Below are 14,922 nucleotides of genomic sequence, written 5' to 3'. Positions count from 1 at the left end.
AAAAGGAAAGTATTTTTTTATGACCAAGGATGGGGAGCCACCAGTCAGGGGAGATGGGAAGGGGGAAGAGAGGAGATGGGGAGACGCTTCTGCTTTTGGTGTAAGGTATTTTCAGAGGTTCTTATCAAGAAGGTGCATATGGGCCTGAGACAGCATATGTTCACCTTTACCTCCTGGAAAGAGGATTGGGAATAATAAAAAGAGGACAACGCAGATGATGCCAGGAAGAGATCAGGGAACAAAATTGCTCCTTGACTCTATGGGATATTGGACAATTGAGGTGCTTTTGTTGCCTTTTGTTGAGTTTGTCATTGTTGTGATGATATGCTCTATCAGTGTTTTGCAGACTGTGATACAGGACACTTCTTACTGTGTTTGTGGGGAGAGACACCAAATACTGGACTTGTAGCCCGGAGTTTTAAGTCAAAAGTAGCTGGTGACACACATCTTCACTTTTCATTCTTATCTACAGGTACACGTTGATGTTGCAAGATATCTTTTCTTCGTCAGGTGCCTTTAAGGGTCAAGCAAGAACATAACTGTTATTATGTTTCCTGTTTTTTTTCTGAGAATCTGCTATAGGCAAATTATCTGAAGCTGACTTCTGGGTTCATGTAATTTAAATTAACTCAGAGGCAACCTAGAGGGCATGCAGTGCTTCTAGCCATGGATTTTTGAGTACAATGTGCAATCCCAGTGAGCAGGTTCAGCCTTTCCTTAAGCATTCTCATGCTCTTTGTGTGCTGTACAACAGTAAGTAGCTCTGACCTCCATATAAATGTTCTCGTTTATTTTTAAGTCTCCCAATGGGAGATACAGTCCATAGCATAACTACTATTATAAGCTGACTTTCAGGATCTGCTTTTTGACAGTGTTCTATGTGAGGCCAATATAATTTGCTTGTATTAGGCAGCAGGAAAAAAAGTTTTTATGCTAGACAATGCTAAAATATTTTTACAATTTATAATGTGGCTGTTTTCTGCACTTGTTGCCCTTTGAGAAGGTGCTCAGCTTTACTGCTTCTTTCCACAACCCGGCCCTCCCTCATCAGAGCCCAAGGCTGTGGAGCTGCTGTGTGGCTGTTAAAGGAAGTGTCAGGTAGAAGGTGTGTGCGCATGTGTTTCTACGAGGGAGGGAGATCTATAAACAAGGAAGAGTCTTGAAGCCACACACAGACATGGGTTTTAATCATTAGGGTACCTAATGAAGGGGAAATACCAAGGCATAGCATGCACATGCAGTTGCTTTCCACAACACCTGTAGTAACTGGTAAAGCCCAGTATGATGTAGTGTATGAGACTGCATGCGAACAGACCTGTTCTTTTTCTGTGTCTAAAATGAGTGTGACTGAAAAAAAAATGCAATGTGTATTCCAGCCCTGGCACAATTAGGCATACCACGCTGCAGTGCTGACCTAATAGTTCTGGACAGAAACAGAGCATCCAGCATTTGTTCCAACATGCATCTACGATGATTGCTTTAATAACGAACTTACTACTGCAGTCTATCAGGGCCTAGCATGGCCACTGCCTTCTAGATCAGGATGTGGTCTCTCAAATAGGGGTGCTGCTAGTCTGTCTTAGCACTAGCTGTGGATCTACTTTTACTCAAGGATAGTTAGATAGTTCTGCTCAACCACTCACCATTGGGAAGCTTTTGACACTTTCCATTTAAGTGGATTTTCAGGGATAAATATGGAGGAGTTGGCTCTACATCTGTGATCCATTTATATTAAGGGTGTGCCAGATAAACTGTTCTTACAGTTCATCTCTCCTTTCATCTCCTAAGTATGCAAAGGAAGCAGAGGTGGTTATTGCCTCTGTCTTTATGTGAAAATCAGCCTGACTGTGAAGCAAAAAGGTTAGCCTTCTGATCTTGCAGTTCTTCCAGCATTACCCCAGTGCAGAACACACGCAAAGAATTTCTACACTGATTCCAGTAGAGAAACACTTGGAAATACTGCAGTGTCATATGTTTGCAATGCTGCTGTCACACACGTTCTACACCTTTTTTTTTTTTTAAGAGGGTGAAATGCATATGAGGGTCAATGATGGGAAAGAAGAATTCCTACAAATTGAAATATTAGGTTGCTGCCAGAATGTAGTCAGTTACTTTTTTCAAATGTGCTAATCACAAGTCTTCAAGGACATATGCAAAACTAAATAATTAACCAAATCATTTTAAAAATGGCTCAGTGTCAATAAAATATGTTAGCTGTCAGCTCTATAGTATAACTCCACAAAAATTCCCTCATCATTTGAAAAAAAGAGAATATATTCTTACAGTGTACTCCAAAGATCATATTGAGTTCAATAGGATGGGAAAATCCCTTCTGGAATAACAAGTACAAAAGAATCACAAAGAAAAGAGATTACCCCCAAATTAGCTGGAATCAATTTCTTTCAGAGCTCTGTAATTTAGAACCAAAAATTTTAAGGTCATCTAGAAATCAGTTAGTAGCTGGTATTGTTTAATATGTAGGTCATTGTGTTATGCGCTCGCTGTATTTTCTGGATCATTTTTAAAAGTAGCCCCAGCTTGTGCTCATTACAAGCTCATGCCTTCAACTAAAATATACAGTACCATAAAGACCACTGAGGAGGATGCAACCTTCTTGCCAAGGGGAAACAGTGGAAGCGTTCTTGGTAAGCACTGTTACAAACATCAACAAGACCCCTGAGTTTTGAAAAAGAAAATAGTGCATCTTGCCATTTAAGCAGTACCAGCATCTAAACTTTGAACGTGCCTGCCGGGTTGGTTCCCAGGAGAACAGGTAAGTTTCAGGAGAGATTATAGAAGACACCTTGAGCTAGCCGTATCTCCCTACACTCCTGCCTCCTGCCACCCTCCGCGCTTGTTCCGGGAGCTCCGCAACCATTGCCACTCCCTGCTTATAGCTTCCCATATGTCCACAAGAGTAAGAAGTGGCTGCCATGAAGGTGTGCGGCAGACTGCTGACATAGTTAGCACCAGTAAGGCCTGAATACTTTGCTCACATCCAGTTCCAAGTGGGCCCGCTAGCGTGCATCCTTCCATGCTGGTGTATACATCCGTACCGATTGACTGGCAATAGTAAAGATAGAAAATTAGGTTTATACATATGCATATACACATATATATGTGTGTGTGTGTGTATACATATATATGTATATACACATACAACAATGTCTTCTCACTCTTCTTTTTTATACAGGCAGGAGATGTTCTGGAGATTTGTCTCTGAAGTAAGTGTGGGTCTTGCTAAGTGAGGAAGCTCAGTCTGAAATAAGGAGGATCTAGTTGGGCGTGAGCAGTCCTGAGAAAGGAATGCGAGCGCAGTGAAGCTGAGGGGGAGAGGCTGAACTGAACCGCGCTCCCTTGTTAGAACATAAGAATAGCCATACTGGGCTGATGAAAGGTCCAGTCAGTGTGGTGTCTTATCTCAAATAATGGCCAGAAGATGTCTAGCAAAGAGGGTTAAAACAGGGCAAAGCATCCCGTGAGACATGCCTCTGTTTCAGCAATCCTGCATTTCAGCAATTTGGACTTTATACCGTTGTTTTCAACAGCCTCTGATGGGTCTTAATTATGTTTGGGGTTTGGATATTTTTTACATCTTGTAGTAATAATTCCATAGTTCAGCTTTGTGCTATGTGAAAAAATATCCTCCTTTTGTTTAGAACCTGCTCTCTAACAATTTAATTTGATATTTCCTAGTTCTTGTGTGAAGAGAAATAGCAAACAATTGTTTCCAAGTCCTGACTTTGTAGATGCTTCATCTCCACTTTATCTCTTTTCTGAGTTAAAAGGTTCTAATCTACTTTTCAATTACGTAAATTCTTCTATAACTCTGAACATCCTTTCTTTTCATTTTTTGGTCCTACTGTATCTTGTTCAAGAGGAGTAACTAGAACAGAACTGATTTTTCAGGATGCAGACACACTGTGGATTAATAGTGCTATAGCGGCGCTTTCACTTTTGTACTCTATTCCTTTCCTAAGCATTTGTAACATTGTGCTTGGGTTTTAGGTCACTACTGAGCATGAAGCAGTGCAGGTTTCAGCCTCAGGATTCAGTCTGGAATTAATTCCGTACTGTTTACCAGAATGAAGGTTGAACTGTACCTCCTCAGTATACTAGTTTCTAAAACAAATTGGAGAAGTTGCCCACCCCCTATCTTGTGTTGTGCTTGTACTCTCACTAGATATCTGCTCTTAGCCGCTCTCGGAAACAAGATGATGGACCAGTTATGCTTTCTTCTGCCCCACTATGGATATACTTGTGTTCTTATTCACGTTCTTTGGATGTCCCAGAAATAGGAAAGGGGTCAGACTGGGTCCTTGCCCATTACTGAGCCGCTCCTTTCTTGCGATGTGAGCTCGCTAACTCTATTGGCAAGATGGCCCTACATCAAACTGAGGAGAGGCCCTTAACGACGGAAAGGAAAGGAGGGAGAGGAACGATACATAGCAGAAAACTGTCTTTACTTGTCTCACAGTCTGATGTTGAATGGGTGTTGGGGATTTCATTCAGCAAGTTAAAAAGCACCTTCCCCAAACATTGAGCTATGGAAAAATCCCATGACATGCTGAACTCCCAGAACTTCAGCTGATTTACCTGAAGTCCCTCTCTAGAAACACGTAGGGGCCCAAATGGAATTTAATTTTGCACATCTGGCAGTAGGAGTCACAAAAGCAGAAACAAAACCAAAAAGCAGCTAACCTCTTTTGTGTTTGCCTGGAAGTGACTATTTTTTTTCTGTAAGATTTAGTTATTTGCTGTTCTGCAACTGCATGTAGCTACAGACACTGCCGCAGATACGGCACAACTCCAAAGCCTCTTTGCATGCACAAAATAGGCATCTTTAAGTCTCCTGCAGTGGTGGAGATCCAATACCACAACTAGCACATAGACAATACCTTTAGCACAGAGCGCATTAGCGATAATCTCTTTAATTCAGCTGGAGGGGGAGGCAGTGATCTCCACTGCTTACAGAATAGCCTAACGATTAACTAGCTTTATTACTGCTATGTCCCTAAGTGAATCTGGATCTTGGTGCCTAGAAGGAATGAACCCAAAATCAGAATCTATAATCAGTGTTATATGGCTTTTTCATTTAAGGCAAGCTTGTGTGAAAGCTGGGAAGCCTGAAACGAATTAATTAGGAGACTTGCTTCCTAATAATATTTCTAAAACCACTGGGTGTTTGATATGCAGCCCGTTATATAAAACTGGATTGTTTTCTGTTCATACCGCCTTGATCCAGCAAAGGTAAATTTGTATGTGCTAATTTCTTTTTCAATTATCCTAGTGTATCTAGCCCTTATCCACCTGTCTGAGGGAAGTGGAGGGTGTTCATACACTTTCGTCTTCCTTCCTTTTACACAGATGCTCAAAGATCAGCCTCTGCCCTCCTCTGCCTGCCAGAAGAGGTAGGTGATCCGGAGAGGGTCTGAAGGCTCCAGCCCGGCTTCCGAGCAGCTGCGGAGAGCGGAGAGGGACAGGAGGGTTATCCAGCATGGTCTTGTGGAAGTGAGACCGAGTTTCCCTGCCCTGAAGATACCGTCGTCTTTGGTTTTTGTTTTTTAAACTGAGGTCTTAGGAGAAATAGGCAGTCCTTACTGAGTACAGAGCCTGGTGCTCTTACTGTGCTCCATTTTGAGTACAAATACCAATGATTCAGAGTGCTGTGCTGCTCACCCTGGAAATCAGGACCTAGTGTTCAGGGATAATTAAATGCAGGCTTCTCCTATTTCACATGCATCTTAACCTTATAACTTTTGTTTTTCAGGAAAATAGAATGTCTTTGTCTCTCCTAGCTTCAAGTAATGTATTTCTGCATTTTTTTGCTTTAAATATCAAATACATTTTGAAAGGCTTCCATTTAGATGTTTTGTAATTTTTTTTTGATTTTGCAAAGTGAACTGTTTTTATCCAACCTGTATATTCTGTATAGCCAATATATAACATCACATTCATAAGAAAGACTAAAAATAATTAGATCTTATATTTATAATCATATTCTTAATATATTTATTTAGTGCTTTTTAATCTTCTAATTTGTAGAGCTGAGGACTACAAACCTGTTTTTTCCTAACGTAGTCAAGGGAGGATTTGGATACAAACTGTGACAATAAGGACTTACCATAGCGAGAAGCATCTGCTTTCTTTGTAAATGTTAGTTGGGTAGATGGGAACTAAAATGTTATTGAAAAAGTCGCATTTTTCAAACTACTATTAAAATTATTCTTATTGTTAACATAAAAACTGTTAGTGTTTTTACTGATGATTTAGCTATACTTGGCAGAAAGTCATAGAAAGAAAATGTATAGCAGACTATTAGCATTTTCACTCCTCATTAAAGATTTAAAGAATAAAAAAGCCCTAAAAATATAACCAGTTACACTTTACTCCTAAAACAACCGAATGTGGGAGAAAATGTTCCTACAATGGAAGCAGCTCTTACACACTAAATAGCAGCTGGTAGGGGCCTATTTAGAAGACTTTTGTATGAATGCTGTGCTGAACAAAATGTGGAATTTAAGCTGTTGTTAAATGCAGAGAAAGGTCAGAGATCACGATCTCCAGAAACCATCGTCTGCAATATTTCTAACTTCCTTTAGGCACAGGAGGAATGTGCACTGCAAAAAGTAGAGGAATCAATGCAAAATAAGGTTTTCCTGGCAACCACAAGATATTTACTGCTGCTAACAAAGACGAGCATACAAATGTGTTTGAAATTCAGACACAGACAACTGTTGGAAAAGAACCGCAGCATGGTGTTTGTCTTGCATTAGCTGGCTGGACACTGGATGTATCAGTCATTTCCATTCAGGAAGTTTCTCTTTCATTGCTAGAGCTGCTTTTTCTAACAGTTCATTCTTAGAATGTGTAAACTATATTTTTAGTTATAATCATTTACAAACGTGAATAACATTACAGAAGCAATGGTTCATACATATTAACAGGCTTGTCCCATTCGCTTTTATCATAAAATATATGTAAACATTCTTACCCGAATTGGTGAGGAAACAGAATAGCACTTACCATAGCATATTTTTCAGCTTGTCTATTACAAAATGAACACATGTATTATGTTTTGCATGGGGTGTTTTTAGTTTATTTTTCATATATCCTGTAATGAATCACAGAAGTACATTCTGGATTTGACCTCTGCAGCTACAGACATCCTATCATTCTTTTCACAGTCTAGTAAAAACTAACAGGGCACATGGTATTTGATGGTGGAATGATTGGTTCGTCTTGGCCCTGCAAACTTCACTCAAATGGATATTACTGACTCCTCTAAATTACAGCCTGTGACATTCATACTTAGATCTCTAGCTTGATTACCAAGCAGTTGCCATTATGTGCTGGGTTGCAGGGTTATGGGGCTTTTCACAAACCTTAAAGGTTAGCATATTCATGCACCTTTGTGTTGCTAGAGATAAGTTTAGCAACATATAAAAACAGTACTGATACAAACATACCGGCTGTACCAGCAATGTGTACATAAGTTTGCAATAGGAACTCGAGCTTGCACACCGTTGCCACATTTAAAAAAGTGTATTTTATCATTTATTTAAATGTACTTGTTTTGTCTTGAAATAATTTTCAGATAGCTGCTTTAACTGACTTGGAAATGTAGCCTTTTTTTCCACTCACTGATTACTTTGAGATCTTGCTACTTTACTGAACTAACAAAAGTAAATTTTTTATCTTGAAAAGCCTGAGAAGTCTAGAGTCAGGTTGCTTGTATACTGGGTTTCTTTTGTCCAGTGAGATCTGTGCAAAATTAGAAAATACTTCAATTTTTCCAATGTACATAGTCATAATGTTTATGTATAAAAGCACCAAAGCTTAGTTCTATTTAACATAAGTATGATTAACAAAAATATAGCTAATGATTCCAAACTCTCTTGAATGTTTTCAAAGAAGCATTTACCCAAAGAAAGTCAAACCGCATAGGATTAACTCATGATTCTGATGGTAATTTAAATGCATTCTTTTAAAGGAAAAGTGTACATAGAAAGAATTTTATCTATGTATGGACATGCGTGGACACACTTGCAAACATTTGTACTTATATTTCTTGCCTGTAGAGCACAGAGTAAATGTATTGTTTAGTACATAAGGCCAATTACACTTAATAGTAGCAAAATTAACATAATTTATTTGGGGTTTCTGGGAAGACGTTCCTCCTGTAAGCTGTTTCTGAATAAATGTGGTTTAGTACAGGGAGAGTTTATTATACCCTTTTTCTCATCTACATTATGGCAAGTTAGTATTCCGTTTCATGGTTTCTTTTGGATGAAGCTCCCTGTATCTGCAACATAATGGATTCTGACATGAATCAATAGTGGCAAAAGGAAAGATCATTCTTATACCTCAAAAGTTCAATTTTATGCCAGTGGAGCTTTTCTGCTTTCAATGAAACTACACAAGAAAAGAATTATAGAATGTAAAACTGTTTTAGCAAATTAGAAATTCACTCCCCTGTGCTGAATTTTCCTTTGAGGACCATTTCAAGAAGAGGTGGGTGAGCAATGAATGCTGTTAACATACTTTTTGACCTAGCACAAATTGGAAGATCAGTTCATGGTAGCTGGTGTGGTTTAGCTGGTTTACCAACTGTCATTTTTGCCTGACATGACACTCTCATAGTTCACAGAATCATTTTCCTAGATATTAAACTCACTTCTGGATCAAATCCTTTCTGGAATTAACTTCTGCCCACATCAAGATCTCTTTGAGACTTCTGTGACTGAAGTACTAACGAATTAATACGTGTACTGAATACTCGACATGATCAGAGCCGATATGTAGGGGATAAGGTTTTTGCCCTGGATTTAACCTTGGAAAATCTTTTGGCAACCCAGGCTTGAGTTTCATTACTAATATAGTGAGAAGTGTTCCTGTTTGTTGCATGAAACTTTCTGCATACATAACCCCTCTCCACACTATGGATGACAGTTTGTTTCATAAGTGAAAGGAGAATTCAGCCTGTTACTCTTAATAGCTTTGAGATTGAATATAAAAGTAATCTTGAACAGAGTAAAGACTGTTCACTAGTGAAATTTCTTTCAGAGCTATATGTGAATTTACAATGGGCTAATTCCAAGGTTTATCTTTCTTCAGTAAATATTTATGCATTAAGAAGAAGAATTTAAAAAGTTTGTGCACCTTTCTGGAGCAAAGAGACTTAAGAGCAGAACTAATAGGACTGCATAGCAGAAAATACTATCAAGAGCCAAGCTTTTGGTCGGTCAATGCATATTTACATTTTGAATCTAAAAAACAGGAACCCCCCCCAAAATTTTGGCCTGGTTTGTACAAACATACCATGGATCAGAAATTTGCTATCTCTGTAGGACAAATTTTGTTCCTATATAATAGCAGTGTGAGAATATTACCTTTCCGTTGTCAAACATAGAAAATTACTCACCGTCAGCTGAGGAGAAAGCTAATTCATGGGTATCACTGCATTTAACCTGCTTATTCCCCTTTCTAAAATCACTTGTTGGTGCACAGGTTCCCATATGATTTTGAAACAGCCAAGGCAAATGTTAGCACTGAATGAATGGATGGATGACTTTCTACAGCAATTTGTAGTCAGAACATGTTGAATATTTATTTGGACTTGGCTCCTGGTTATGCTATGAGCAAAACAAATATCTGGGGGGCGTCACAGTTCACCAGAACATCTGAACAACATAGTATAAACACTTTTGCTGGTGTCCAGACATGGAATTCATGTGAGTGGTTGAAAATACTTTTCTAAGACTTTAATTTCTCAACTTTTCTGCCGTAGAGTTCATGCTTTCCGACATGAAGAGCTCAGTTTTATCTGATCACCAAAATTCTGCCTTTCTTACCTGTATGTGATCTTACATGCATAAGAGCAGAAAAGTCAATTGTTTTGATTGATCAGTTTCTTGTGATGTTCATGCTGGCTGGGCAAAGTAAGTATAAAAACCCATCTCTGATGCCATTTCTATCTGGTAGGATATTCCTTTTACCATTTGCTGATGCAAATGATTGTAGGAGGTCTAAGACAACAGAGAAAATGTACATGGCTAGGAGCTTAGGCATGACAGCGTACAGCAAGGAAGTGTTTTAGCTGGTTTGTTATGCTGTCCCTGGAAGTGGCCAAGGCAGACACCTTAAAGCACATCTGAATCAAAGCAACAGACTGTTACCAGAATTCTTGTAATTAAATACTGACCCATTTGTAGCACTGGTGCAATGTGTTGCTTGTTGTATGTAAGCAGTGGTATCAGCTATCCAAAAGTAAGAGTTGTGGAAATGAGAATGGGCGAGTTCAATGACTACATGAAGTGACAGCAACAGTCACTTTGACACTGCAACCTACAGCCCCTTCTAACGTTTCTCAACACTGCACCTGCGCAGGCGGGCTGCATGCTAGGAGTGGGAGATGCAATATACTGAGTTAGAGCTTAGCCGCAGGAACAAATTCGTGGAACTAAACAAGCTCCTGCTTGTCCGCTGAGCTATGTGCACCGTGGTAGAGGGCACACTCTTGGACCATGACAAATATTAGGTGATGTTTCCTAACTTAAGCCTCTTCCCTTCAAGCTAGGCCAAACTGATTAACCTCACTTTTGCTATGGGCAAGGAGCACTCATGGGTAGTTAGTACAGCTCATCTGATAAGCAGTTAAATTGCAGTAATTTGAGCTTCCATCTTCTTCCAGATATCTTTAGGGCATAGCTCTAAGCCCTAAACAAGCTGATCTGTACTAGGATCGGCACAGTGCTTTCCTCCTGCCTAGCCCCAGGCCTGTTCAAAGGCACCAGTACTTTGCAACCTAGTGATGAGCTGGTTCAAGGACCTGGTCGTGCCATAAACTTTTTACTAATTATCTTTCTATCCTTAGGCTGGTTTCCTGGGCAGCTGAGCTCATCTAACGGCTTATGACTACCAAAGGGTAGTCTCTTTCCCTTTTCCCTCTTCCCATCCTTGCTCCTCCGTAGCTCCTGCCTCTCCACTAATCCATACTCACAGATCACCCCCTTCCCTTTTGCTGGTTCTCCTGCTTCTCTGTGATTCTTATGTGAGTGAATTAATATCACTAAACTGCTAAAACAATCTATGTTGGGGAGGTTGTTTTGTATCACTTTAATTAAAGCCATAGCTCACAGTATAAGTTAAGGGCAAGGGTGAACAGCTGGGAGTGGTGGAGGAAGGAGATGTAAGAGGAATACAATCTCTATTTTTTCCCCTCTGTAGTTAGCCAGTAAATCAGCTTATGTATCTAATGGAAACATAGCCTTAAACTCCTTTCTGTACTCAAGGCAATAATTCAAAGGGGGCAGTGATTAACTAGTATTGGACTTAATGATAAATGAGATAAAGTATCAACAATGTTATAATCAAATGGTTGTCTTAAAATAATGATGCTATAGAATAAACTCAGCCAAAAGGTTTGTGTAAGGCCTTTGTGAATTCCTTTGAAAGGAAACCATAGCCACTCATGCTGGAACAAACAAGGTAAATAAAGAAAACAAATGCAAATATTCAGAGCTGGAAGACTAGGGAAACATGCAGTTTAGGCTAAATAGGGGAATATCAGGTCATTCTTAGTTAGTGTTGTTTAAGTAATCAAAAACACAAACTATGACTTGGATCTATAAAAGGAGATAGGTGTGTATAATACAGGACTTTAAGAGAATTAAGCAATCTAAATCCAAGAGCACAATCCTTAGGAATCCTGCCCACCCCCAAGGCAGATGCATAAGTTTTCCCCATTAGAGCTCCCTCTGTGTCTAGAGTTCGGCTTCTGCAAGTACCCGTAGCTGTTGCCCTCTTGGAACGGTTGAACGGCTCAGCAACCTTCTCACATCTAAGACTGTGGATTTGTGTAGACTTAAAAAGGCCATTTTTGCTCTTAAACCCTCTAACAGGTCAGTACCGATAAACACTTGCTCTTTGAATTCAGCACAAAGTACAGCAGCCACAGACAGTGTAAACATTATGGTGATTGTAACAGGTTATGCATGTTTTTGTGGTCAACTGATCCCTTGCCTAGGAAAAGTGAATCAAGTTCAGTGTCCTTCTGGGGATGCTATCTCACATCTGTATGAAGCATCCTCACATTAGACTATGGGCAAAGGCTGGGTATATGGGAAAGTGAGGAAGGTGGGTCCTTTAACTGGAAGCTATTATGCAGAAAAAGGTTAAAAATAATTAAGTATTCATGAGAGCAGAATAGAAGATAATCTCTTTTAGAACATTAATTTACTACTAATAATCAGACCCTTCACGTATACATAATTGGTTCAGTTTTCATATAGAAACAAATTATTCTTATGGATGAACAGATAACTTACATATAGACTTTCACATCCAATACATTATTTAAAAATTAAGGATCTATTTGGAATATTAATGAGGATAAATCCATTTATGAAAGCCTCATCCAAAATCTATTGAGGCAAATTGTTTCTTACAAAAAAACATGTTTTTTCTTTTGCTGATTTATTATTTTCTTCCCTTTTTGAGAAATACATTTTTTGTATTACACATATTTCTCATACCTTATTGAAACTTCATATGTGGTCCATGACCATGTGGTCAATGCCTTGCTGAGATTTTTGTATTTATTATCTGTAGCATTAAGCACACCTAAGCTGCAATGACAGATCCTTTTGCGATAGCTGCTGTTCTAATACAGAACAAAAATAGATGTTCTCAACACCAATGGCACATGAAGTAAGTAGACAGGAAACAAGTGGGTACAGACAGGACACTAGACGATGAGAGCTTATTGCTCACTATGACAGACAATGGTCTCAGCAAAAGGTCCTCATGTATTTAAAAACTGAATCATAATCCATATGTACAGGAGAGCAGTGTTAAGATGTTTTATGCACCTTTAATATTTCCTTCTTTCTGACTTTAAGCACTTAAGTTTTTAAATGCAACATTCTCTTAATCTCTTAATTATCCTGGAAAATAAATTGCTTATGAATGGTGGCAGTTCAGCAGATGGCACTCTTTCCTCCGAGTCACCCCTGGACAAATGTCCTGTACTGTAATGGGGGCCGGTGGGCTTCTAGAGATGGTGGTAAGCTGTTTGCTTCTCAACAAGTTTAGATGTAAAATCAACATCCTGAGCATTTTTAATTACGTATACTAGGTCGTCATTTACAAGAACTGAAATATCGATACTTTTGTACTCTTTATGTCTTCATTTGGGAAGCATAAGTCTCTGACTTACTTTTTGCAACTTTAGATTTAACAGTATTCCTTACTTCTTGTTTTAAATGATCTGTAATGTTGCCATAGGTTGTCAAATGCATGCTGAGTTCCACTCCAGAAGTGGATTCAGTTTAGTACAGAATGACAGGATACCCACATACAATTTGCATCTCGGCCTGTTATGTTACAATTATAAAAAAATTTGACTCTTCAGGATAAAAATTGCTAAATATCTGTAAAATAATTATTGCTGTAGTAGAGCTACTTAACTGCAAAGCCTGGGTAAAAGGCAATTACTTTTTAATTTGAAACCCTAATTGAATTTTTCATGTATAAAAATGAGAAGATCATAGCCAGAAACAAATCAGGGAGAGTTCTAAACGTGCAGACTTCCAACTACATATATCCATTGGGAAGATTTTAAGTTTAAGACCGCTAGGTGGGGTTGGAAACAACATCATATTTGTGTTATTTCTTAGGTTTTACTGAAACGATACACTGCCAAAATCTAATCTCCAGGAAAGAAAGAAAACAATAGTATATTAACAAAACAATAATAATTACACAAGAATTCAGTGGTAACCTTTTTTTCTACCTTCATATAGGAATCAGTATTTTAAGGTAAATAAATTATTGTATCAATGAGCCTATTGCAAAATCACAACGTAACATTTTTTTTTTACCTTTTGCATCTCAGTATCCATTTTCCTCACTGATATAACATGTTTTTTCCCCCATTGTTGTAACAGTTCATTAGCACCAGTTAATGCAGTAACATGGATCGGTGAAATCGGAAACCTAGCACACCAGAAAAAAATTACTGTGATGTACTCCTATTTTTTCTTTCTTCTGTGGGGAAAAATATTCAGCTGAGTAGTCCTTTGCTCTGCAAAGGAATACATTTAAACAATTTTGTAACTGAATTCTTATTGATTAGCTGTATCCCAATGATGTACAAAGAGGGGCAAGAGACCACACAGCAAGACAAACTGTATTCCCTCAATGCTAATACACTCAAACTGATTTTAAATACCTCTTGAGAAAATGCTTTGTTGCAAAACATCATACTGCTTTGTTGTGTAATTTATGCATTCTTTTTGAATGTAATGTGAGAAGGACAAGGTCACTTTTTACATTATTCAAATGACTGAGTGTATAGAGCGTCCATTTTCTCTTTTAATAAATTTACTCCTTTTTTTCTTTGTCTCCCTTGCAAATAAAATGTGTATCCATGTAGCTGCTAGCAAAATCACCAGTCTCATTTGTTTATATGTCATTGTCAATGCTGAAGATTCTTTTTACATTATAGAAGAGATTTCCCATCCAGTAACAAACATAGTAGTTGACCTTATTTCCTTTTTGTCTTTTGGGTCTCAATCAGTTAAGCATTGGCCAGCTTTGAAATCTGTTATGGGTTTTTGAACTGTCCACTGCTTCATCTTCAAGATCATCAGTCTTCTCAGCTCAGGTCATAATAAAAGAGCTTAGCATGTTGCTGAACAAGTAATATTGGCTGGAATTTAAATACTGTAGATCCACTAAGAAAATTATTTTGCATTTGAGGAAGAGTGGATTGAACTATGGATTATTTCTTCTCTGTGAAGTTAAAAACTCTGGTTTCAAATCTTGCTCTGGAGAGTAACGTAAGGGTCTGAGACAAACAGCTTATATCTTAATCAGTATATAACATAATTCAGTCTACCTCCATTTACTGTGCAGACT

This window comes from Apteryx mantelli, unplaced genomic scaffold (assembly GCF_036417845.1).
Source record: "Apteryx mantelli isolate bAptMan1 unplaced genomic scaffold, bAptMan1.hap1 HAP1_SCAFFOLD_129, whole genome shotgun sequence".
In the NCBI taxonomy this organism is placed as follows: Eukaryota; Metazoa; Chordata; class Aves; order Apterygiformes; family Apterygidae; genus Apteryx; species Apteryx mantelli.
The sequence above is the reverse complement of the archived record's forward strand: the minus strand, read 5'-3'. Positions refer to the sequence as shown.